Source organism: Tachyglossus aculeatus, chromosome 12, assembly GCF_015852505.1.
Source record: "Tachyglossus aculeatus isolate mTacAcu1 chromosome 12, mTacAcu1.pri, whole genome shotgun sequence".
In the NCBI taxonomy this organism is placed as follows: Eukaryota; Metazoa; Chordata; class Mammalia; order Monotremata; family Tachyglossidae; genus Tachyglossus; species Tachyglossus aculeatus.
This window is the reverse complement of record NC_052077.1, coordinates 3,905,212-3,932,100: the sequence shown is the minus strand read 5'-3', so window position 1 is coordinate 3,932,100 and position 26,889 is coordinate 3,905,212. Positions and strand designations below refer to the sequence as shown.

The 26,889-nt window shown below is 43.3% G+C and overlaps 1 non-coding gene across 1 annotated transcript; it reads right to left on the bottom strand.

The window, feature by feature from the left end:
• Window positions 1–5,665: 5,665 nt before the first annotated feature.
• LOC119935907 lies at window positions 5,666–5,803 on the bottom strand. Its single transcript, XR_005453505.1, has one exon. It is a non-coding gene; the product is annotated as a small nucleolar RNA SNORA7 (small nucleolar RNA).
• Window positions 5,804–26,889: the final 21,086 nt, after the last annotated feature.

Here is a 26,889-nt window from a genome sequence, read left to right as displayed (position 1 = left end):
AGCACATAGAATATTGCCTGTATTAGGCACTTAACAAATACTTAAAAAAAAATCGATAGATAGTATCCGTATTTCAGCCCAAAGTAGTAGTAGGATGGCATTCCTGGAGAAGCAGCATGACTTACTGGAAAGAGCATGGGCTTTGGAGTCAGAGGTCATGGGTTCAAATCCCTGCTCCGCCAACCGTCAGCTGTGTGACTTTGGGCAAGTCACTTAACTTCTCTGTGCCTCAGTTACCTCATCTGTAAAATGGGGATGAAGACTGTGAGCCCCCCGTGGGACAACCTGATCACCTAGTAACCTCCCCAGTGCTTAGAACAGTGCTTTGCACATAGTAAGCGCTTAATAAATGCTATCATTATTATTATTATTATTATTCCTTGGAAGTCTTTCAAAGATCCTTTCCCATACTAGGGTTGTAGCCATGCTTCTAAGATGATGAAGAGTTTGCTTGATAGGAGCAGGATCTCCAGAACAATCTTAGTGGAGAGGAGCACAGGAAATCAAACAAGTATTCATTCAATCGTATTTATGGGGATGGGGGATGGGGGGGAGGGTACTGTTCATAAGTTGAATTTTCCAGTTGGTTGATGGAAGTGGTTATGAAATTCGAAGTTTAGGTGTAAGCAGTTGGATTTTCTCGGTTTTAATGTCCTTATATTGGAAGTGAAGCAATTAATCAATGAATCAGTAGTATTGATTGAATGTTTAATGTTGAGGCTCTGGCATCTTTTTGATTTTTCCTCTTTACAATTGAATAATTATGGTACCTGCTAAGTGCTTACTATGTGCCATGTACTAGACTAAGCACTGAGGTAGATAAAATATAATCAGATTGGACACAGATCCTGTCCCACATGGAACTCACAGTTTAAGTAGGAGGAATTAGGATTTAACTTATTGACCAGGAAACTGAGACACAGAGAAGTTAAGTGACTTGCCCAAGGTCACACAGAAAAAAAGTGTGGGATTAGAAACCAGGTCTTCTGATTCCATGCCCATGCCTTTTCCACTAGTCTATGTTGTTTATCTTGGTGGAGTATCGTTCCTGGACTCACCTCTGTTTGAATTCTGTCTCTGCAGCGGAAAAGAAGGCCTAGAGGAATTGTGTTGCCAACCTTGGTATCCAAAAAGCCTGGCTACTTTAAAAACAAAAAATAATATTTGTTAAGTACTTACTATGTCAGGCACTGTATTAAGTGATGGAGTAGATACAAGATAATTCAACTGGACACAGTCTGTGTATCTCATGGGCTCACAGTCTTAATCCCCATTTACAGATGAGGTGACTGAGGCCTGGAGAAGTTAAGTGCCTTGCCCAAGGTCACACTGTGGACAAATGGAGAAGCCAGGAGGAGAACCCACTTGTTTGCTGTGTGACCTTGGGCAAGTCACTTCACTTCTCTGTGCCTCAGATTCCTCATTTGTAAAATAGGGATTCAATACCAGTTCACCCTCCTACTGAGACTGTGAGCTCTATTCTGGACAAAGACTTTGTCCAAACTGATAATCTTATAAGTACCCCAGTGCTTAGAGAAGTGCTCAGCACATTCATTCATTCCCTTCCTTCCTTCAGTCCTTTCCCTTCAGTCATCCCTTCTAGACCGTGAGACCGTGGTTGGGTAGGGACCGTCTCTATATGTTGCACTTCCCAAGCACTTATTACAGTGCTCTGCACATAGTAAGCACTCAATAAATATGATTGAATTCATTCATTCATTTATTCAATCACTTTTATTAAACTCTTACTGTGTGCAGGGCATTGTACTAAATGCTCGAGAGAGTACACTGCAGCAATGAACAAACACATTCGCTGCCCACAACAACCTTACAGTCATGGGGAAGAGGAGGGGGGAGGCAGATATTAACATAAGTAAATAAAATACATAAACTACAGATATGTACATAAGTGCTGTGGGGCTGGGAAGTGGGAAGAACAAAAGGAGCAAGTCAGAGTGACTCAGAAGGGAGTGGGAGAAAAAAGGGAGTTTAGTAAGGGAAGGCATCTTGGAGGAGATGTGCCTTAAATAAGGCTTTGAAGGAGGGGAGAGTAATTGTCGGATTTGAGGAGGGAGGGAGTACCAAGCCAGAAGCAGGATGTGGAAGAGGGGTCAGCCACAGTATAGACGAGATTTAGAGGAGTGATGTGCACAGGCTGAGTTGTAGTAGTAGAGTAGCGAGGTGAGATAGGCGAGGGCAAGGTGATTGAGTGCTTTAAAACCCGTGGTGAGGAGTTTTTGTTTGTTGCAGAGGTGGATGGGCAACCACTGGAGTTTCTCGATGAGTGGGGAGACATGGCCTAAGTATTTTTGTAGAAAAAAGATTCATGATTCAGAGTGAAGTATGGACTGGAGTGGGGAGAGACAGGAGGCTGGGAGGTAAGCAAGGAGGCTGATATAGTAATCCAGGATAGGATGGGATGAGTGATTGTATTAATGTGGTAGCAGTTTGGTTGGAGAGGAAAGGGCAGATTTTAGCAATGTTGTGAAGGTGGGACCAACAGGATTTAGGGTTGGATTGAATATGTGGGTTGAATGAGAGAGAAGTCAAAGATAATGCCAAGTTTATAGGCTTGTGGGACAGGAAGGATGGTGGTGCCGTCTACTGTGATGAGAAAGTCGGGGGAAGACAGAATTTGGTGGGAAGATAGGAGTTCTGTTTTGGACATGTTAAGCTTGAGGTGACGGGCAAACATCCAAATAGAGATGTCTTGAAGGCAGGAGGAAATGTGAGACTGTAGAGCGGCAAAGAGATCAGGGCTGGAGTTGTAGGCTAGGCCACATACTAAGCACTTAACAAATTCCACATTTTTAAAAAAATTACCATAATTAGACATAAAAATGTCAATGATGCAGTATCTGGGTATTGGCTGAAAGCCAACCAAGCCTATAAAAGCCCAATTTCCAACAGTGTTAATGGTCTAATTGAATATACACTGCACTAGAGATTTACTCCATAGATGGCACAGAGTGTGTGCCTTGCAAAGGATTTTTATCAGTGATGGATTTTGGATTTTCAAGCGAGTCATGCAGTAGCCAGGGCTCATGGGAGTTAACATAGGGTCTTCCTTCTCGGGCTCTCGCAGACAGGAGTCGAAGGACAGTTTGTTCAAACAGTAAGGATTTTAATACAGCATGACTTGAGCTGTATAAGATGTGGTTTTTACATTACCCAAGAGAAGAAAACGGTACAAAAATATTCAAAAGGCATCCTGAATTTGCAAGGCATAATGCACATTACTTAAGCCTAAGGAAAGTAAAGAAGCATAATGGCTTAGTGGTTGGAGCATGGGTCTGGAAAACAGAAGGACCTGGCTTCTAATGCCAGCTCCACTGCAAGTCTGCTGTGTGACCTTGGGCAATTCATTTCACTTCTCTGGGCCTCAGTTACCTGATCTGTAAAATGGAGATTAAGAGTGTGAGCCCTTTGTGGGGCAGGGACTGTGACCAACCTGATTAACTTGTATCTCCCTCAGTGCTTAGAACAGTCCTTGGCACATAGTAAGAGCTTAGCAAATGCCATTTTTTAATTAAACACAATGATCACCATTATAACTAGTCAATCATCAGCATCATCGATATTTATTGAGTTCTTCTGTATGCAGAACACTGTACTAGATGCTTTGGGAGACATAATATTGTTTTGTATTATTGCTACATTTTTAGATTTCTGGTTAGCTGATGCACTAAATGACATGTGATTTCAGTGCATGGCTCTGACACTTACTGCGGAAAAAAAATCCATATTTTAGCTGAACTGTCCAAAACAAATCTAACCTCCAGGGATCCTTAGAAGTGTGGACTTTTTCAGGTAGAATACTTGTTCTTCCATTTCTGAACAGTTAAAGAATCCGGGCCTTTCACCACTACCAAAGACAACCTTGAGTCAGTCTCAGAGTCTAAGAGAAGTAGCTTGCTCAAGTAGAAAGCACGCAGTATGGAGAGTCAGGAGACCTGGGTTCTAATCCCAGGTCTGCCACTTGCCTGCTGTGTGAACTCGGGCAAGTTACTTAACTTCTCTATGCCTCAGTTTCCTCATCTGTAAAATGAGGATTACAAATACCTGTTCTCCCTCCTTCTATGACTGAGAGCTCCATATGGGACAGGAACTGTGTCCAATCTGATTATCCTGTAACTACTCGGGGTTTAGCACATGTTATGCTCATAAAAAGCACTTAAGAAATCCAACTACTACTATTATGATTCTTACTGGAATCCAGGCAGACTAGTGGCAAGTATTGTATTTACTTTCCCTGATAAGTCAGAACAATTTTTGGCAGCCAAACCCTAAAAATTTTGCCCGCCCCACCTTTAAACCTGTCCTCCATATTAAGAAACAATGTTCAGTTTGAGTCACCTTCTGGACTTCTGTTTTTGCACATTTTCTCTCCCACTCTGGATATCAGAGATTGTCAGTCAGTCAGTGGTATTTATTGAGCACTTACTATGTGTGCAGAGGACTGTATTGAGTGCTTGGGAGAGTACAGTACAACAGAATTGATAGACAAGTTCCCTGAGCATGACAAACTTCAAGTCAAGAAGGAGGTCAGCAAGGAAGCTGATGCAGTAGCCAAGAGGAGGTTCTGAACTCCTGGAGTGCTTCAAAGGATTTTAGCAGGTTCAGCTGTTAGAGGGGACAATGGGGCTCCAGGGTGCCAAAGAAAGATTAGAACACAGAAGCAAGTGTCCATGAGAAGAACTCCCTCAGCTCTGGTGTTTTCTGCTGTGTGAGCAGTCAAGGAAGGATGGTAGGTGCTTACATGGATGTGGTGTAAGTGCATGATAAAGGGCTAGATGGAGAGCTTGTTGGTAGGGTCTTCCTCAGATGAAACCTCCAGGCTGCAGGGGTAGAAATCCTCAAAAGATCAAAAACTCTGGTTGGTTAAAATGACCCAATATAGGTTCAATGCCCATGAAAAAAACAAAACAGATTTCACAAATTGGAGAGTTAATGGTAGCGTGGTAAACACTCATTATGTGACAAGAACTGTAATAATAATAATAATAATAACATTTGTTAAGTGCTTACTATGTGTGAAGCACTGTTCTAAGCGCTGGGGGGGATACAAGGTAATCAGGTTGTCCCACGTGGGGCTCACAGTCTTAATCCCCACCTTACAGATGAGGGAACTGAGGCTCCGTGGCTCAGAGAAGTGAAGTGACTTGCCCAGGGTCACACAGCAGTCATGTGGCAGAGTCAGGATTAGAAACCATGACCTCTGACTCCCAATCGGCTCTTTCCGCTAAGCCACGCTGCTTCTACAATCAGCTGGGGTAGATACAAGTTAATTGGATTGGACACAGACTCAGAGTTGTGGAGTTGCTCTAATAATTTCTTTGGGGCCTCTTCAATGACCTTGGAATCGGGGTTAGTATGATTTCTTGTCTTATGCTGTCAAATCATCATCTGAAACATAGTGGCTGCATGGACATATCTCCCCCAGAATACCCCACCTCCATCTGCAGTCGTTCTGATAGTGTATCCAGAGTTTTCTTGGTCAAAATACAGAAGTGGTTTCCCACCGCCTTCTTCCGCGCAGTAATAATAATAATAATAATGATAATGGCATTTATTAAGTGCTTACTACGTGCACTGTTCTAAGTAAAATTGAGTTTCCAACCTCGACTCTCTTCCATGCCCCTACTGCCCAGCAAGGTGAGTTTTAACGTATAGCAGATTACCTTCCACTCTCTAGCCACTGCCCAAACTAGGAATGGAATGGGTTTGCCTCTGCTTGACTCTCCCTCTCATAGCCAAAACTGGTCAGGTACCGGAAACTCTCCAGGTGCGATCCTGAGAGGTTAATATGATGTGGAAGCATTATATTCAAATATTTTTTCCCCAGTTCATAATAGGATTTGTGATTTCAGCATGGCAACACCTTCAAATGGCTCATTGAATACATTCAGGGAGGGCTTGGTTTGTTAAAACATTTCACATCTCGAGAAAATAAATCCAAATGTGTTTTGCCTTCATTCTCCACTGAGTCATGCAAATAAGCAAAACAGAATGAAAAAGAAGATTAATCAAGTAAGTCCTCTCTAAACCAAACTGACCTTTTCAAAGCTATTTTTCCTATCTCTTGGCATCATACGAATCTAAATCCTTCCCTTCACTCCGGCTCTTGCTGTGTGGTCTCCTTCCTGTGGCTGTTCTACTCTCTGCAACTCCAAACTTTTTCAGACTACATGGGTTTCCGGGCATTGAAACCCTTTCTCTACAACCGGACTGCATTTCACTGGGGCCAGAGTAATCTTTCCATCCCATTGCCACTTGATCTGTACTGCTTCTGATTTAAGAACAACTTGAAACAGGGAGGCAAGAATGACTTCTATATGGGGGAAATGCTTCCTGCGCCCACGACGGCCTGTCGTGACTGAATAAATCCTTCTCGAAGCCTAACTGAACAGATAAAGGATACTGTTCCCTGCATGGAATTAGTGTTGCCTAGTGGATAGAGCATGGACCTGAGAGCTGGAAGAACCTGGGTTCTAATCCCGGCTCTGCCATTTGTCTGCTGTGTGACTTGGGCAAATCACTTAACTTCTCACCTCATCTGTCAAATGGGGATTAAGATTGTGAGCACCATATGGGACAGGAACTCTATCCAACCTGATTACTTTGTATCTATCCCAGTGTTTAATACAGTAACTGACACATAGTAAGCACTTAACAAATACCATAATTAATATTATTCTTAGTACTAACGTTATTATCATTATTAATCATTATCTTAGCCCTTTCCTAGAAGCAGCCAAAATGTACGCTTAACTTCTTGCAGCTTTGATTTTTCAGGACAGAAGGGGATTGATTCAAGGAGCATTCGTTTTAGGATTTGTATTTTAGGTTAGCACAAGTAGAACTATGTTCTGTGAGAAAGTTAGTGAATGAGATTGAGTGAAACATGCTCTGTGCTAGGTTTCTATCTGAAAAATCTAAGGGGAAGTGTAGTCTAGTGGAAAGTGCACAGGCCTGAGAGTCAGAGGACTGGGGTTCTAATCCCAGCTCCGCCATTTATCTTCTGTGTGGCCTTGGGCAAGTCACTTAACTTCTCTGTGCCTCAGATACCTCATCCACAAAATGGAGCTTAATACTGAGAGGACCCTATGGGACATGGATTGTGTCCAACCTGATTAGCTTCTGTCTACCCTAATGCTTAGTAAGTGCTAAACTAATGCCATTAAAAAAGTGTTTTATGCCCTGGCTAGGAGGCAGTAAGAAAGCAATCTTTGTTCCTAAGGAAACTGGTGACTGTTTCCTGTCCTAGATTCTGAGAGGAGTTAAGAATTCCTTGAGGGTTGGTGAGAGAAGATAAGGCTTCACAAGCTGGAAGAATCTGAGATTCTGGCAGTGAGGAGGTGGGAAAAAAAAAGTGGAAATGGGTAGGTGTCAAATGTCCTAGCACCAATGTCTAGACAAAGATGTAGAGATAATTAGGAATGTGGAACTATTCTGCCAAGTATTGAACCCACCCAAAAACCGTGGGTTCAAAGTTTTGAACGTATTTCAAATGGTGTTTGACTCAGTAGTCTTAGCAAGAGTGGCTTCCTGTTTTCCCGAGGACATCTTTATGAATTTCTTGGGCTTCCAATGGTTTATCCAAATAATATTCTTGTGAACAATTACTTCTAAACAAGCAAACCATTAACTCATAAATTCATGTGCCTTAAAACAATCGGATTCTTCTAGAGGAGCAAATGGGGATTTGCTCACCAAAGCCCACCCCAAAATATGTGGGATTTCACTTTATAAGAGCCCAACCTCATAGTGCTAGATACAAAATAATCATGTCAAACACAGCTCCTGCCCCAAATGGGGCTGATGATCTGAAGGAGAAAGAACAGGTATTGAATCCCCATTTTGCAGTTGAGCATAGAGAGGCCCAGAGAAGTTAAGTGATAGTCCCAAAGTCACCCAGCAGGCAATTGGTGGGACTAGACTAGAAGTGGGACTAGTCTAGACTTCTAGTCTGTAAGCCCGTTCTTGGGTAAGGACCACATCAATATGTTGCCGACTTGTACTTCCCAAGTGCTTAGTACAGTGCTCTGCACACAGTAGGCCCTCAATAAATACGATTGAATGAATGAATGAATGAATGATGGAGCCAGGATTCAAATCCAAGTGCCCTTCCCTAATGGTAATTTAGAGGGGATTTTTTTTTATTGGAAACGGCTGCTAAAGTAGGTATGATCCTTTGGGGATACAAACTCACAAATTTATTTTAAATTGTATAATTCTAATACATTTTAATTGGTAAAATTGTATTTTGTGCTTTAAAGAGCATTGTTACGGCACAGTGGAATTTCATGCCGTGTTATACGTGTTCTGAAGAAGCCCTGATTTGTTAATGGAGTTTACCTGTTGCACTACATTTTTAAACCTGAAAATTTGGCTTCAACTTTGGCTGTAACTGAGAAGTAGCGTGGCCTAGTGACTAGCCACAGGCCTGGGAGCCAGAAGGACCTGTCTACATGTTTTGTTTTGTTGTCTGTCTCCCCCTTCTAGACTGTGAGCTCGTTGTTCGGCAGGGACCGTTTCTATATGTTGCCGACTTGTACTTCCCAAGCGCTTAGTCCAGTGCTCTGCACACAGTAAGCGCTCAATAAATACGATTGAATGAATGAATGCACATAGAAACCTCTCAATGCCATTGATTAATTTATTGGTCAGATTGACTCAGCCCTTCCTACTTCAGTCTGAATTGATTAACAGAGTCCGGGCACCCAGCCCCCACAGCCTGCTCTCCTTGCACCTTCTGGTTTTTCTGGGACTTTGGGGTTGAAAGTGAGCATATGTGGACTATTTCCCCGGGCAGATGGAACTCCCAGCAACCCAGCCCAAATTTCATAGGTACAGTATCAGGTCGTGAAGTGAGACCAGACCCTCCTCCTTTTTATACTGATCTCCCCTCCTGTCTGGTTCGGAAATGGAGTGGTGAGCGCTAAGGCCAAATTCTGCAACCCATAAAAAAGCCCACATAAATGTAAAAGTAGAAAACTGAGATAAGAAGGGTGTCCTATCCTTCGGAAGACTGACAGAGACGTGTTGACCACACGGTATTTCAGCTTCATGCCAAACTTTCTGGAGCAGAGACAGACTTGGGGAGGAGGTGGGGAGGCTTAAGGCTGATTAGAAATAAAAAATAGATGTTTCAAGTATCAGATGTATCACTGTGGCAAGGGATTATCCTTAGAGGCACAAAAGGTGGGATGAAGGGTTGGTTGCCCATCAAACTTTTCAGCTGCCCTCAGAGTCATGGATGGTATCTCACCATCTAACACCAAGAGTATCTCTTAGATCACCCCTGAAGCCCTTTCTTCTCTGTGGGCTCCTGGAGTGCTGGTGAAGAAAAGACTGAGGTGTGACAGTATCAGAGCTTCCAAGGATTATCACTTGTTCTCTATCTGCACAAAGTGTAGACAAAGGGTAAAGGGATTAAGCTAAAGTGTGCAAATGTAAGTTAAATAAAATAAAGAATTTCACGAGGGTGAAGAAAGTTCACAGTTGACTTGAAATATAGGGTTTCTGCCTGATTGGGGTGGTTTGAGGGTGAAAGAGAGAGAGACATAGAGTCAGATGGCCTGGGTTCTAATCCCGGCTCTGCCAATTGCTTGCTGAGTTTGGGCAATTGTTTCACTTCTCTGTGCCTCAGTTTCCACAACTGTAAAATAAGGATTAAATCTCTGTTCCCCCCTCCTATTAGACTGTGAACTCCCTGTGGGACAGGGACTTTGTCCAACCTAATTACTTGTACTTACCCCAGAATTTAGTAAGTGTTTAGCAAATACGATGATGATGATGATGATAACAATAATAATGATCCAGAGTACAAAGTGGAATGTTTGACTGAATGTCAAGGGGGTTCCTTGTTCTGTGATTCAAAGATGTGAATTAACATATTATCAGATCATAATCTATCAGTGGTTATTTAATTTGGGCACCTTCCCATTTGGTCAAGGTTTTGGGGTGTGAATTGCTGTTAATCAAAATAATGACACGCTTCCTTGCATTTTTATCATGCCCAAAGATGTCAGAGTGAGTGGCAGTCATTTTCCACAATTTCCAGGCAATTCTCAAAACTTTGAAACAACATGGCCTAGTGGAAAGGGCATAAGCCTGGGAGTCAAGGGACCTGAGTTCTAATCCCTGCTCTGCCACTTGTCTTCTGTATTCATTCAATCATTCAATCATATTTATTGAGTGCTTACTGTGTGCAGAGCACTGGACTAAGCGATTGGGAAGTACAAGTCGGCAACATATAGAGACGGTCCCTACCCAACAACGGGCTCACAGTCTAGAAGGGGGAGAGAGACAACAAAACATAATATATTAATAAAATAAATAGAATAGTAAATATGTACAAGTAAAATAAATAGAGTAATAAATTTGTACAAACATATATACAGGTGTTGTGGGGAGGGGAAGGAGGTAGGGCGGGGGGTATGGGGAGGGGGAGAGGAAGGAGGGGGCTCAGTCTGGGAAGGCCTCCGGGAGGAGGTGAGCTCTCAGTAGGGCTTTGAAGGGAGGAAGAGAGCAAGCTTGGTGGATGTGCGGAGGGAGGGCATTCCAGGCCAGGGGGAGGACGTGGGCCGGGTGTTGATGGCGGGACGGGCAAGAACGAGGCACAGTGAGGAGGTTAGTGGCAGAGGAGCAGAGGGTGTGAGCTGGGCTGTAGAAGGAAAGAAGGGAGGTGAGGTAGGAGCGGGCAAGGTGATGGACAGCCTTGAAGCCGAGAGTGAGTTTTTGGCTGATGCGTAGGTTGACTGCTAGCCACTGGAGATTTTTGAGGAGGGGAGTAACATGCCCAGAGTGTTTCTGCACAGAGATGATCTGGGCAGCAGCATGAAGTATAGATTGAAGTGGGAAGAGACACGAGGATGACCTTGGGCAAGACACTTTACTTCTCTGAACCTCCATTACCTCATCTGTAAAACGAGGACTGTGGGACATGGGCTACCTAAACTGATTATCTTGTATCTACTCCAGTGTTTAGTACAGTGGCTGGCACATAGTAAGTGCTTAACAAATACCATTTTAAAACCCTCATTGCTTTGATGGTGCATATCTAGGGTAGATATCATAATCCTTATTTTATATACGGGAAAATTAAAGCATAAAGATATTTGTCGGCTTCTCTGTCACATGCCAAAATATCAGAAGCAGCATGACCTAGTAGAAAGAGCACAGGTCTGGGAATCAGAGGACCTGAGTTCTAATCCCAGCTCCGCCTTTACCTGCAATGTGATTGGGTGAGTGAGTACTCAACTTTACTTAACAGTGAGTTCACAGCACTCCAAGAGCCCACAGAGAAGCAGTGTGGGTCAGTGAAAAGAGCACATGCTTTGGAGTCAGAGGTCACAGGTTCAAATCCCGGCTCCGCCAATTGTCAGCTGTGTGGCTTTGGGCAAGTCATTGAAGTTCTCTGTGTCTCAGTTACCTCATCTGTAAAATGGGGGTTAAAACTGTGAGCCCCCCGTTGTACAACCTGATCACCTTGTAACCTCCCCAGCACTTAGAACGGTGCAACTTTACACATAGTAAATGCCATCATTATTATTATTATTAACCTCTCTGTGCCTCAGTTACCTCATCTGTAAAATGGAGAGTGAATTTCCCTCCCTCCAATTTAGATTGTGAGCCCCATGTGGGATAAGGACTGTGTCTTACCTGATAAACTAATCTCAGCCCTATGCTTAGAACATTGCTTGACACCTAGTAATCACTTAACAAATACAACTGTAAAAAAATAAAATCACTTTATTTGTACTTGTGTCCAGGCAACCCCATCTCTACCCTTCAGGATGCACTGATGTGAGTGTCTTGAAGCTACCTGCCCCACATAGCCTGGGGCTTGCAGTGGATTTTTTTTAAAAGAGATATCTGGAAGATGTCTCCCTGGGGCATTGACAAAAATTGAATGCCAACTGAAGGCTAAAGTTACTTCACAACAAAGAATCCCATTCCGAGGTGCGGAAAGTTATCCAGGCTTCAAACCAAACATCAGCAGCAGCAGACAATAACAGCTAAGCCCTGAAAGGAAATACCCTCCACTTGGTGTATTGAAATATTATATTTTAATGCCCCACCCCCCAATCCTCGAGTGGCAGGAGCCCCCCTCCTCCACCATATGAGTGTGCATTTTAACCATGGCCAAGGCCTAGGCGGTACGGGCTCGGAATTAAATACTGGTATTGTGAATTGAAAGGAAGTTACTGTGAGACAGGAAAATAGAAACACAAAAAACTTAGTCACCATGAGGGCTCTTAGCCTTTTGAACCATTGTGTCTGATGTTTATTTATTTATGGGGAGGGAGGTTTGGAAACTAATGATATCACACATACTGAAGAAAGGGGAGCTAGAAGGGAATATATTCAACATGTGTCTATTTGCAAATGTCCATCTGGGGAGGGACACTCCTGTTCTTTTAAAGGGACTCTTCCTCACACAGTGAAGACGGAAGAGAAGGCATCCAGCTGGGAGGCAGGAATATGGCAGGCTAGGAGAAGTACAGGGGGACCAAAGAGAAACCAAGGGAGCAGAACACTTAGGGACTGAGGCACTGGGGTTGTTTCCTCCCACCCTCTCCCAAGCCCTGAGTCCACTCTCTCAGCTCCAGCAGCTGACATCCCTTTGGGGAATGACAAGGACCTTCCATTAGGAAGGCCTCTGTCATTAGACTGCTGTGTGACCTTAGGCAAGTCACTTAACTTCTTGTTACCTCAGTTTACTAATTTATATACAGGGGATTAAATAGTTGTCTCCCTCCCCCTTAGACTGTGAACCCAATATGAGACAGGAATTGTTTCCCATCTGCTTCTCTATCTCATAATAATAATAATAATAATAATAATGTATTTGTTAAATGCTTAATATGTGCAAAGCACTGTTCTAAGTGCTGGGGGATACAAGGTGATCAGGTTGTCCCACGTGGGGCTCCCAGCCTTAATCTCCATTTTACAGATGAGGGAACTGAGGCTCAGTGAAGTTAAGTGATTTGCCCAAAGTCACACAGCTGACAAACAAGTGGCAGGGTTAGGATTAGAACCCACAACCTCTGACTCCCAAGCCCGGGCTGTTTCCACTGAGCCACACTGCTTCTCTTCGCTTAGTCCAGTGCTTAGCATCTAGTAAACTCTTAAGAAATACTAGTTATTATTATTATTATTATTACCTCAAAGGTGCAGCATAGAACAGGTGAATCATTGATGAAAAACATATCTCCTCTCTCCCTCCATGACTGGTGGCTACATCTCCCATCATCAAATCACGGGTTCTTCCTAGGATCACCTGCTGAACTAAAGTTACCATGCGGACAGATTTGGACATCAGAAGTTCCCTCAGTGCTCAACAGTCCAGCTGCACCCTTACTGAGCCAGAAATGTTGTCACAAACAGCTGTGCACACCTGCTCCAGGAAGGGCTATGTAGAGACAACAGTGAAGACACACTATTGAGCCCTGGGACTGGGGGTGCAGTTCTATCCCCTCATGGACTAACCCACAGACTCCATCCCATTAACCACACATTTTCCAATTCCAGAGATTCACTTTAATATTCTCCTGTATAGCAGTCAATCAGTGAGTCAGTCAATTGTATTGGTTGAGCGCTTATTGTGTGCAGAGCACTGTACGAAGCACTTGGGAGAATTCAACACAACAATATAACAGACACATTCCCTGCCCACAATGAGCTTACAGTCTAGAGGGGGAGATAGACATTAGTATAAATAAATAAAATTAGAGATATGTACATAAGTGCTGTGGGGCTGGAAGGGGGGATCATCATCATCATCAATCATATTTATTGAGCGCTTACTATGTGCAGAGCACTGTACTAAGCACTTGGGAAGTACAAATTGGCAACATATAGAGACAGTCCCTACCCAACAGTGGGCTCACAGTCTAAAAGGGGAAGACCGAGAACAAAACCAAACATACTAACAAAATAAAATAAATAGAATAGATATGTACAAGCAAAATAAATAAATAAATAAATAGAGTAATAAATATGTACAAAAATATATACATATATACAGCTGCTGTGGGGAAGGGAAGGAGATAGGATTGGGGATGGAGGGGGGACGAAGGGGAGAGGAAGGAAGGGGCTCAGTCTGGGAAGGCCTCCTGGAGGAGGTGAGCTCTCAGTAGGGCCTTGAAGGGAGGAAGAGAGCTAGCTTGGTGGATGGGCAGAGGAAGGGCATTCCAGGCCCGGGGGATGACGTTGGCCGGGGGTCGACGACGGGACAGGCGAGAACGAGGTACAGTGAGGAGATTGGCGGCGGAGGAGCGGAGGGTGCGGGCTGGGCTGTAGAAGGAGAGAAGGGAGGTGAGGTAGGAGGGGGCGAGGTGATGGACAGCCTTGAAGCCCAGGGTGAAGAGTTTCTGCCTGATGTGCAGATTGATTGGTAGCCACTGGAGATTTTTGAGGAGGGGAGTAATATGCCCAGAGCGTTTCTGGACAAAGATAATCCGGGCAGCAGCATGAAGTATGGATTGAAGTGGAGAGAGACACGAGGATGGGAGATCAGAGAGAAGGCTGATACAGTAGTCCAGACGGGATAGGATGAGAGCTTGAACAAGCAGGGCAGCGGTATGGATGGAGAGGAAAGGGCAGATCTTGGCAATGTTGCAGAGTTGAGACCGGCAGGTTTTGGTGACGACTTGGATGTGAGGTGTGAATGTGAGAGCAGAGTCAAGGATGACACCAAGTTTGCGGGCTTGTGAGACGGGAAGGATGGTAGTGCCATCAACAGAGATGGGAAAGTCAGGGAGAGGGCAAGGTTTGGGAGGGAAGACAAGGAGTTCAGTCTTCGACATGTTGAGCTTTGGGTGGCGGGCAGACATCCAGATGGAGATGTCCTGAAGGCAGGAGGAGATGCGAGCCTGGAGAGAGGGGGAGAGGGCAGGGGCAGAGATGTAGATCTGGGTGTCATCAGCATAGAGATGATAGTTGAAACCGTGGGAGCGAATGTGGTCACCAAGGGAGTGAATGAATAAAGGGGATGAATAAAGGGAGCAAGTCAGTGTGATGCAGAAGGAAGTGGGAGAAGAGGAAAGGAGGGCTTAGTCAGGGAAGGCCTCTTGGAGGAGATGTGCCTTCAATGAGGCTTTGAAGAAGAACATGCTTTACATAGCAGAGAACACGCTATGTAATGCAAGAATTCACCATTGCATTGACTTAGCCTTGAATAGTCAGTTCTTCAAGTGGAGGGTTATATTTTGCAGAGACACTGCAATGCAGAGACAATGATTCTATTCCCTTAGGGACCCCAGTCTAATCTGAGAGGAAAGATACTTATTTTTTTCCCAAACTGGGCAAGCGGCACCAAGGAAGGGTGAACTTTTGAAAATGGCTTAAAAAAAATCTAGTGAAACATTTAATCTGAATGAATACATGGCCAAAAAACATGACAACTCAGTTTTGGATACTTGTTCAGCTGTGGATTAGCTACCAACGGGGTTGCTTTGGGGAGGGTCTCAGAACTAATTTTTGTATCTGACAACGGAGGAGATTCTCAATAAATAATCAGTAACCAAGGGAGGAGACCAGAACAGACACAAGATCAGTGGAGGGAGGAGGCTATTAATGAATCTCCCAGGCCCAGGCAGTCTTGCAACAGCTGTTAAGTTTTTTTTGTTTGTTTTTGTTTTTCGTGGTATTTAAGTGGTTACTATGTGCCAGGCACTGCACTAAGTGTTGGGATAGATACAAGCTAATCAATTTGGACACAGTCTATGTCCCACATGGGGCTCACAGTTTTAAACCATATTTTATAGATGAGGTAACTGAGGCACAGAGAAGTGAAGCGTCTTGCCCAAGGTCACACAGCAGACAAGTGGCGAAGCTGGGATTATAACCCGGGGTACTTCTGATGCCCAGACCCATGCTCTATCCACTAGGCAATGCTGCCTCTCTGTTCAAAATGCTCTTGCTTTGGAGCCGACATTTAGATTGTAAGCTTCTTGAGGTCAGTGTTTCGTCTCTTACTCTTATTATCCTTTTCCCGGGCCTTATTAAGGACAGTGTTCAGCACAAAGTAAGCACTTAATCATTTCTATTAAATAAATTTCACAATGCACAACCAGAAATGAACCTGGATGCAATGATTAAAAGAGCTTTTTTGTATCAGAAGGCATTGGTTGTAACCTTTGGAGAATAGTTGGGTATTCTTGCTTGTGATTTTTTTTTTCCATATGATTGAAGTTGTGCCTTAATCCCTGTGGGTATAAATGTGAATTTTTTTGTTCAAGGACTATTTAACCATCTTCTCTGTGTGAATAAGTTTCAATTCTTTGTCTAATTTTATGTGAGCCCCTAGGATAAGAGGGCTGTTTTTCCTCCAATAATAATACCTTCTGTTTTGATTCAAACTTAACTCCCTTCCCTTGCCAAAGAGTTCAAGAGCCTAGCATACTTTTCGTCTTAATTAAATCTCCCAGCATCTGGGTGGGGTAGGTGTTCTGAGCTCCTCTTTAAAGCCGAAGGAAGTGAAGCAAAGAAAAAACCTCCTCACTGTCTCTCGAGGGGTCACAAGGATAGGAACAGGAATGGAATAAGCGCTCTTCTGATTCTACAGCTAGTGATTTCTCCATTAGACCATGTTCCCTTGGATTTCTACCCGGGAAGCAGCATGGTGTAGTAGATACAGCATGGGCTTGGGAGTCAGAAGGTCATGGGTTCTAATTCCGACTCTGTCACTTGTCTGTGGTGTGACCTTGGGCAAGTCACTTCACTTCTCCGTGCCTCAGTTACCTCATCTGTAAAATGGGGATTGAAACTGTGAGCCCCACATGGGGCAGGGACTGTGTCCAGACCGATTTGCTTGTATCTACCCCAGTGCTTAGTACAGTGCCTAGCACATAGTAAGCACTTAATAAATACCATAATTCATTACTCTTATTATTTTAATGTGATAGTATCTATCATCATCGTCATCAATATAAACTTCAATACATCATCGTCATCATCAAAGTCACTGTTCAGGTTTTTTTTTCAGTGCCTATTGTGAGCAGAGGATGGAGAAAGCAGTGTGGCTCAGTGGAAAGAGCACAGGCTTTGGAGTCAGAGGTCATGGGTTCAAATCCTGGATCCGCCACTTGTCATCTGTGTGACTGGGCAAGTCACTTAACTTCTCTGGGCCTCAGTTACCTCATCTGGATAATGGGGATTAAGACTTTGAGCCCCATGCGGGACAACCTGATCACCTTGTATCCTCCCCAGCACTTAGAACAGTGCTTTGCACATAGTAAGCGCTTAAGAAATGCCATTATTATTATTATTAAGAGGACACAAGTAAATAATGATAGCTCTGGAATTTGTTAAACACTGAGCAGAGCACTTGTGTAGATACAGGATAATCTAGCCCCATGTGGGGCTCACCATCTAAGTAGGATGGAGTACAGGTATTGAATCCCCATCTTGCAGATGAGAGAACTAAAGCACGGTGAAGGTAAATGACTTGTCCAAGGCCATCCCACAGCAGGTAAGTAGTGGAGCCTGGGGTTAGAACCCAGGTTCTCTGACTCCTAGGCCTGGACTCTCCTTACCCTCAAGGAGTTTACAATCTCAAACAAGATACCTAGAAGATCACCAGCCCAGCCTTGGAAATTTCAAAAATCAAGGCCCCACAAAATTTTATTTTAGCCTTGGACTTGCTTTCATCCCTCCCTACTTTCTTTCTTATACTCTGAAACAACAGGTTAGACCCAATGTCTCTTTGAGAGCTTCACCAGAAATAGAATCTGGTGAAAAACCAAACAACATGGGGAAAAGAAAGGTGAGACAGAGGACACTCATTTCATAAAAGTGGTGGTAGTAACATTAGTAGTAGTAGTAATAGTATTTATTAAGCGCCTGCTTTGTAGAAAACACTATACTAACAGCTAGAAGAGAATTCACAAGTGAGATTAAGACAAGACCCCTGACACTCAAGGGCTTCCAAATCTAAGTGTGGAGTGTGAAGGGGACTGATGACAGCCACATGAGGAGAAACTAAAGCAGTAAAAACAGAAAATCAACAAAAGACCTAGGGGCAGGAATAAGTACAAATAAAATAAAAGCTCTGCCTCAGCTGTGGCCTTCCCAGTGCACTCCATCTTGTGGATGTGGCTTGCTGCTGCTCATGTAAAGCGTAAACTCACTGGGGCAGAGATTGTGTCTACCAACTCTATTGTACTGTACTTTCTCAAATGCTTAGTACAATAGACTATATAATAAACTCAAGCTCACTGTGGTCTGGGAATGCGTCTACCAACTTTTTCATATTGGACTGTCCCAAGCTCTTAGTACAGTGCTCTGCACACAGTAAGCTCTCAATTAGGCTTTGAAGATGGGGAGAGTGACACTGTGTCAGATAGGAAGAGGGAGGGCATTCCAGGCTAGAGGCAGGATGTGGGCAAGAGGTGAGTGGTAAGATAGGAGAGATCAAGGTACAAAGAGTAGGTTGGCATTGGAAGAGTAAAGTGTGCTGGTTGGCTTGGAGTAGGGGAGGGCAAGGTGATTGAGTGCTTTAAAGAAAGTTTCTGTTTCTGTTACGAAGGAGGTCACCAAGCAGACAAGTGTTGGAACTGGAATTAGAACCCAAGTCCTCCAACTTCCAGGCCCACACTCTTTCCACTAGGCCATACTGCTTTCAAATACTTGCCAGATTTTGCTGATTAGGAGAGAGAAAGAGGAGAGAGAGGAAAAAAAAAGGGAGAAGAGAGATAGAAAGAGAGAGCCTTCCAGATCTGAAGCAGAGATCTAGAAACCAGACGCGGGAATAAATATTCCAATTGTGCTTTGTTGGAATTCTGCTTGAGTTCCCCCTTTCCCAGTGGTCTAAAGCAGGCTTTCTCCTGCAAGTGATCCTCTCACATTTTTGTTGCTATCAGAATGTCATCCCCATACCAGAAGATGGGATTCTGACCTGGAAGTCCAGCCAAGAGTCCTTTTATGTGGGCGTAGAATATAGTGGGAGGATTGTTGTCTGAAAGAGGCTGTGGATGTGTCTGAAGACTTTCAGTTTGAACTCGACCTGTAACCACAATAGTGCCACATAGCCTTCTGAAGAACTGAATTCTTGATTCTATTTTCTTCTTCTTCACCTAACTTGGAAGCATTTTTTGTCGTATTCCCAATGAACATTATTAGCTGGCTAGGTTCCCTTAGGGTAGTCTTCTTTAGGCTACGTTGACTGCATCAAGTGTTACATATTCATTTTCCTGTTTCACATGTGTATCTATCAAACAATCAATCATATTTATTGAGCGCTTACTGTGTGCAGAGCACTGTACTAAGTGCTTGGGAAGTACAAGTTGGCAACATATAGAGACAGTCCCTACCCAACAGTGGGCTCACAGTATAGAAGGGGTAGACAGAGAACAAAACCAAACATATTAACAAAATAAAATAAATAGAATAGATATATGAATGTCAAATAGACATTTGGACAAGTCAAGCGAGAGCTATTCCAGTAAATGGAATGCAGCCAAAATATTTATCTGAATTTCGTTACACAGAAGCCATAAATATAATAATAATAATAATGGTATTTGTTAAGCCTTACTATATGCCAAACGCTGGGGTAGGTACAGGGTAATTAGGTTAGACCCAGTTTCTGTCCCACATGGGGCTCACAGTCTTAATCCCCATTCTATAGATGAGGTAAATGAGGCACAGAGAAGTAAAGTGATTTGCCCAAGATTATGCAGCAGACATGAGGCAGAGCAGGGGTTAGAACCCATAGCAGGCCATGCTGCTCCTCCACTGCTAATCCACTGCTACCTAGCCAGTTCAAACCACAGAGGAGCCAGCCTGCAAGCAGATTAAGTGTGAATTTATGCAGTTCTGTCTGTGTGTGGGTGACTGTGTGTTATACTAAATAAATACTCTTTTTTCTCTAAAATAAATTCCCCAAGGTGTGGGCTTCCAGATCGGAGCTAGTCATGAGGCTTCCTTGGAAAAGCTGGTGACTAAAGCCCAAAAAGCAGTTAGGATGAAAGAAACAGGACAGCTCTTTCAAGCTTTTCTCTTCCCGCCTATCCTTTTCTAAGGGAAGGATTTATTTGATAAGACTGGCTGTGGTAACATTCATCAATCCCTTTTTGTGTATAGGTCAACTCCCCGGAGAACCCAGGTAAACGTCAGCACCGAATTAATCATTCATTCATTCATTCATTCAATCGTATTTATTGAGTGCTTACTGTGTGCAGAGCACTGTACTAAGCGCTTGGGAAGTACAAGTCGGCAACATATAGAGACGGCTCCTACCCAACAATGGGCTCACAGTCTAGAAGGGGGAGACAGACAACAAAACAAAACATGTGGACAGGTGTCAAGTCGTCAGAACAAATAGAATTAAAGTTAAATGCACATCATTAACAAAATAAATAGAATAGTAAATATGTACAAGTAAAATAGAGTATCCATTCTGAAGGGATGCAAAATACTCAAAGAAAGGCCGATGACCAGAAAGCAAGCTTCGCACCAGACACTTGAATTCATTCACTCATTCAATCACAGTTATTAAGTGCTTTCTGTGTGCAGAGCACTGTACTAAGCGCTTAGGAAAGTGCAAGCAGCAATAAAGAGTGACAATCACTGCCTACTATGAGCTCACAGTCTAGGGGGGGAGACAGACATCAATAAAGGCAGATATCATTATAAATAAATAACATTTCAGATATAATAAATAAGATTACAGATATAATTTTAGACACATGCACATAACTTGAAATTATAGATTACTTATTCATTCGTATTAATGTCCATCTCCCCCCTCTAGACTGTAAGCTTCTTATGGGCAGGGGATGTACCTGCTAATTCTGCTGTATTGTACTCTCCCAAGTGTTTAGTGCAGTGCTCTGTGCACAGTGAGCACTCAATAAGTACCACTGATCGATAGGGAGTCTCTGAAAGAAGGTGAGCAGAATCTGGCCCCTAGATTGCATCAGCTCCCCAGTGAAGCCTCAATTTGCAAAAGAGCAGAGCTTCTCCAGTGCCTTCATAGCTCAGTCAATGGTATTTATCAATCAATGGTGTTTATTGAGCATTTACTGTGTGCAGAACACTGTACTGAGCAGGCTCTGAGCCCAGGAACATTTTAGTCTTCAGAATTGCATTAGTGCCAGGGAACAACCTGATCACCTTGTATCCCCCCCCAGTGCTTAGAACAGTGCTTTGCACATGGTAAGCGCTTAACAAATGCCATCATCATTATTATTATTATCCAGGTTGCAACCCCATCCCCCCTCTTCTCCACTATCCTGGATGCCAGGAGGCATCTAATATGTATTCCTTGCATGAACCCCAGAATTTAGTGAGTTCTCTCCAGTCAAAATAGAGAAGCAGCATGGCTTAGTGGAAAGAGCCCATGGGAGTCTGAGGACCTGCCACTTGCCTGCTGTGCTATTGTTTGGGCAAATCAAATAGCTCCTCTGTGCCTCAGTTGCTTCATCTGTAAAATGGGGATAAAGACTGAAGCCCTAGGTGGAACAGGACTGCTTTCAACCTGATTATCTTGTATCTACCCCACAGCTTCGAACTGTGCCTGGCACAGAGTAAGCACTTAACTGGCAAGGAATGCGTCCGTTACATTGTGTTGTACTCTCACGAGGGCTTAGAACAGTGTTCTGCACACAGTAAACATTCAATCTATATCATTGATTGATTGATTAACAAATGCCATTAAAAATAATTGCCCACTCCTGCTCAAATACAAATATTTATAATGCACATATATGTATATATTTACACATGGCAAGAAAAACAAGAAAGAGAGAAATTTGATGTGTTCCATATGTGAATTTGTTCCTTCATGAATTGCTCCAGACAATATTTCATCCAGATTCCAATGGACCTCTCCAGAATGTCTCTCTGTCCAGTGCTACTGTTTGCCTGTTTCTGCTTCTGGGTGGACAGTCCTATGTTCCAACCTTGTTGTTGGAATTCACAAAGCCATCAAAAGCGGTTCATCAGGAGCAATGCACACATGGCCCATACCAAACAATGTCAAGCCCCTAAAGCTCTTACCAGCTGCAATAAACTTATGCATGTGCATGTGTTTATGTGCGTGTGTGCATGTGTTTATGTGTACTGTCGTTTCAGAGATGATGATGGCGGTGCATTTCTCTACCGACTCTCCTCCCACCAGCTACTAAAAACAAACCACCAAGAAAAAGTCTTTAAAACATCAAGTGCAAACAAATATGTAGCCCTAACAAAGTCAAAGATGTGAAGTCAATCTGGAATTAGATTCAATCTTGACAAACCGTCGACTTGTCAAACTCAGGAGGACAAATAATAGGGCCGGCCCACTTTCCTTTTCTCTCTATCTCCTGCTTCACAGAGACAGAGATGAAACCCAGTTAAACAAACTCTTTCACTCACTCTTGCATCAAGAACCTCCATTGGTTGTCCATCCATCTCTGCATCAAATAGAAACTCCATGCCATTACCTTTGAAGCCCTCAATCTCCTTGCCCCCTCCTATCTTATCTTCCTGATTTCCAGTACTACCTACTTGGCTCCTGAAACACCAGCCTACTCACTGTATCTCAATCTCATTAATCTCACTGCTGACCCCTTAATCATTTCCCACCTCTGGCCTGAAACGCCCTCTCTCTTCATACCTGACAGAATCACTCTTCCCACTTTCAAAGCCTTATTAAAAGCCCATCTCCTCCAATAGGCCTTCCCCACCTAAGACCTCATTTCCTCTTCCCCAACTCCCTTCTGTGTCACTCTTGCACTTGGATTCACCCCTTCCTCAGCACCATAGCACTTATGTTCATATCCACAATTTATTTTAATGTCTGTCTCCCCGTCTAGACTGTAAGATCATTTGGGGTAGGGAACATTCCTACCAACTATGTTACATCATGCTCTCTCACGTGCTTAGTACAGTGCTCTGCACACAGTAAGTGCTTAATAAATAGGGTGACTGAATCTCATCGATTTTGGAACAGGAGGTAGGTCTAATTTTTGAATGGGTTCTGGCTGTTTTCTTTATTGTTATGGACTGGCTGATGCTTGGTTTGGTAAAGACTTACCATAAGAGGGATGGATGTGTTATGTAGCAGTAGTGGTATTTATTGCATGCCCTCTGCATATATTAAACTGTATCAAATACTGTATTAAGTACACCAAAAGAAGGTATGAGTTCTAGGCCCACAAAGAGCTTACGCTCTCACAGGAGAGATGAACAAAAAATGTACAAATAGGGTAATCAGAATGAATTAGTGGATATTCATTTGAATAAACTTGTATGTACATGCTGGGGATGCATTTGAATAATTACATAAGTGCCATAGTTTCCTGGGTGATACAACTTGAGGTCCTTGGAAGGGAAGAGAAACAGGGAAGCAATGTGGACTACTGGAAAAAGCAAAGGGCTAGGAGTCAGAGGATCTGCGTTCTAATCCCACTTCTTCCCCTTGCCTGCTGTGTGACCTTGGGCAAATCACTTAACTTCTCTATGTTTCAGTTCCCCAACTGTAAAATGGGGATTCAATACTTAGACTGGGAGCCCCATGCTGGACAATGACTGTGTCTTAGCTGATTATCTTGTATCTACCCCAATGCTTAGAACACTACCTGATGCAGAGTAAGCACTTAACAAATATAACTTTAAAAATTTGGGTTCTCTGGTTGAAGGAAATGGGATTTTGGGAGGATTTTGATTATAAGATGAGCTGTGATCCGTCAAAGTCAAAGATTTGCCATAAGAACCACAGAATTATCTCCACTGTAGGATGTGAAGAGGATAAATAAAACCATATTTATCCATTTAGGTTTTTAATCCAAATTATTGAAGACAGGTTGGAACTCTTAAAACAGTGCTCAGCACTTAGAACAGTGCTTGGCACGTAGTAAGCGCTTAATAAATGCCATCAAAAAAACTCTTCCTTTAAAGGTATTCTGTGCATTTGACACTTTGGCCAAGTCCACACTGCACGAAGTGAATTGGAGAGCTAACCATTAGCTGGTGAATCAGACTGTGTCCACAGACACACTAGGTCATTCAAGATGAAAAATCTGTATTATATTATGAGGATTACTGCCTGGGTCCTGCCCAAACAGACGGTTTTCGGTGAGCATTTCTGAAAGCTCTCAAAACAAAATAGATAGCATGTTGATCCTATCCTCCCTATCAAGTGCCAAAACAAGCAGTCCAGATATTATGAGAAGTTTAAAGGCAATATCCAATCTTTCTGTAAGTAATCACTTATTCTTATGCTCATGCTGAAGGAAATGAGGTTTCTGAACAATTGCTTTATGTCTTGGTTTTCAGTTTGCCGTAAAGTAGAGGCATTTGGTCATTATTACCTCAGAATCAATTTCCTCTTCCCTGATGCTTTGACTGAGACACACTTCTACTTTCATCAAAGTTCTATTGTTTTCACTTGCAAGGAGCCACTATGTTACTCCCCCAGTTTTGGGGAACGTTTTCAGTGTCTCCTTTTGCCAAGACTTTAGAGATAAATAGCTGTTATTTCTGTGGATTTAGCTCATGTTTTTTGTCATATTGAAACAGATTTTCCTCGCACTAAAGGTAGACTTTGGGATTCATCTGTGCCCCTTTATTGGAAGGCGGTGTAAGCAGAAGTCGGCGAGCCGTGACCCTGTTTCAAAAATGCATCCAACTGGATGGTTGGTATGGGATTGTTACAAGAGGGAGTGGCCACCGTGTTTGTGAGTCTTTGCTCCACTGAACTAGGGTCAGCTGCAAACTGGGTAGCCAAGTTGCAGATGGCTAATTTTCTTCTGTCTGTGACTTGCATGCGGAGCTTTAGTCATTGATTCCACCCATGTGGGGTTGCCAGGGAATTTGTGTCCCAGAATGCATTGAATAAGACACTGATTTATGTGGCACAGCAAGAGAAAGGGCTGAAGAGAGGTTTAGGGCCAGCTGGGTTGGGTGGGGAGGGCATGGAGAATCAGGTCTTCTCTCCTTGCACTAAAGTTACCTTTAGACTTCCCTTGACTGAGGAGAGCTGAGGCTCTAATTCTGCTCCTTTTCTACCCTGACTGAGGACCCCAAGAAACTCTCAGAACCACCTCTGAAGTGGTAGTAATATGAGACATTTGTTAAGCACTTATTATGCACCAAGCACTAGGGTAGATACAATAATGTCTGATCCCTCTAGAGTGTCAGCTCATTATGGGCAGGGAACATGTCTGCTAGTTCTGTAGTATTGTACTCCCCCAAACTTTAAATACAGTGTTCTGCATATAGAAAGCACTCAATGAATACCATTGATTGACTGATCAGACACAGTCCCTGTCCCAGGTTGGGGCTCATGGGCTATTTTATTCTCATTTTACAGGTGAGGAAACTGAGGTACAGAGAAGTTAGGTGACTTATCTAAAGTCACACGACAGGCCAGTGGTGGAGTGGGAATTAAAAACCAAATCTCCTGTCTCCCAACCCTATGCTCTGACAACTAGGTCACTCTACTTGTCACGAATGTGATCAATTTCACATTCTTACCAATTCACTGTAAATATTTTTATGCCTGTCACCCTTGTCAGAGTATAAGCTCCTTGTGGGCAAGAAACACATCTCTTATTTCTTGCTTCAATGCACTTGGTACAGTGCATTACATCCAGTAGGCTCTCAATAAATGCCACTACTATTGCCACCATGTCAGAGATCAGTCACATTGCTGTGGTTTGAAGTAGTCCTTAGAGGGGAAAACCAAGATGACTTTAGTGACTCACCTACCTCCCACCACGCAACTTGGGAATCTGGGTGACTCTCTCAAACCACCAGACACCACTTATAGTGAAGTAGAGCAGGAACTGCTCCAGTAGACCATGGGATCACATTTGAGATCACGTGTGGGGCTCTCAGGTTGGACGAGCCCATAGAGTGCCTGTAATTAGCAAACACAGCAGAGGGAAGCAGAGAGGTGTTGAGGAAAGACATCAAACACACCAAACAAATGAATAAATCAGCCATATTCAGGCAGAGGGGGAGAACATCCAACTTCAGCTATTGGAATGTTTACTTCAAGTTTTGACTGGTGAAGGAAACCAATAATTGCCCAGCTCTGTCCAAGTTGAAAGTGACTGCATTTTCTCTCTTGTCTTGTTGCAGTTTGATACCAAGTTACCACCCTTCCTTCCACTCCCTACACTGCCACTATGACTACGACCAGAACTTCCAGGGATAAAAGTGGGATTTGGGGAGTTTCTACCAATCACCTCCTCTCAGTCACCTCACATATCAAAGCTGTGCCTCCCAGTGTGAGATTCTTTAAAGTCACATTAATCCATATAGCTTCCTAAAGTACTTAAATGATCCCCAGTGGTAATTTTATGGAAGAATCTGGTTTATCAGCTCAGGGTTCATTGCTGGGTTGCCACGGTAATCAGAAGCCTCTTAGAAATGTTTTCAAAAGTTTCTCAGTTTTAAGCTGAGCCACTAGACTCTTGAAGTCAGGTGTACATATTCAAAAGAAAGCAGGAGGTTTAGGAATTTTCTGGGAATTTGGGAGATTACAGGAGGCAGTTTAGATCATCCCATCCTCAGAATACAGTCTTGGCTTGGCTGGTCCAGATTGGCTAGCCTTCCAACCAGAATTCAACAGAAAAAGGCTCCACCTTCTATTTGGCTTTGATAGGGAAGAGGTGTGACGCTATTGAGAAGCAGCATGGCTCAATGGAAAGAGCACGGGCTTTGGAGTCAGAGGTCATGGGTTCGAATCCCGCTCCGCCACTTGTCAGCTGTGGGGCCTTGGGCAAGCCACTTAACTTCTCTGTGCCTCAGTTACCTTATCTGTAAAACGGGATTAAGACTGTGAGCCCCACGTGGGACAACCTGATCACCTTGTATCCCCCAGCACTTAGAACAGTGCTTTACACATAGTAAGTGCTTAATAAATGCCATTATTATTATTATTATTGG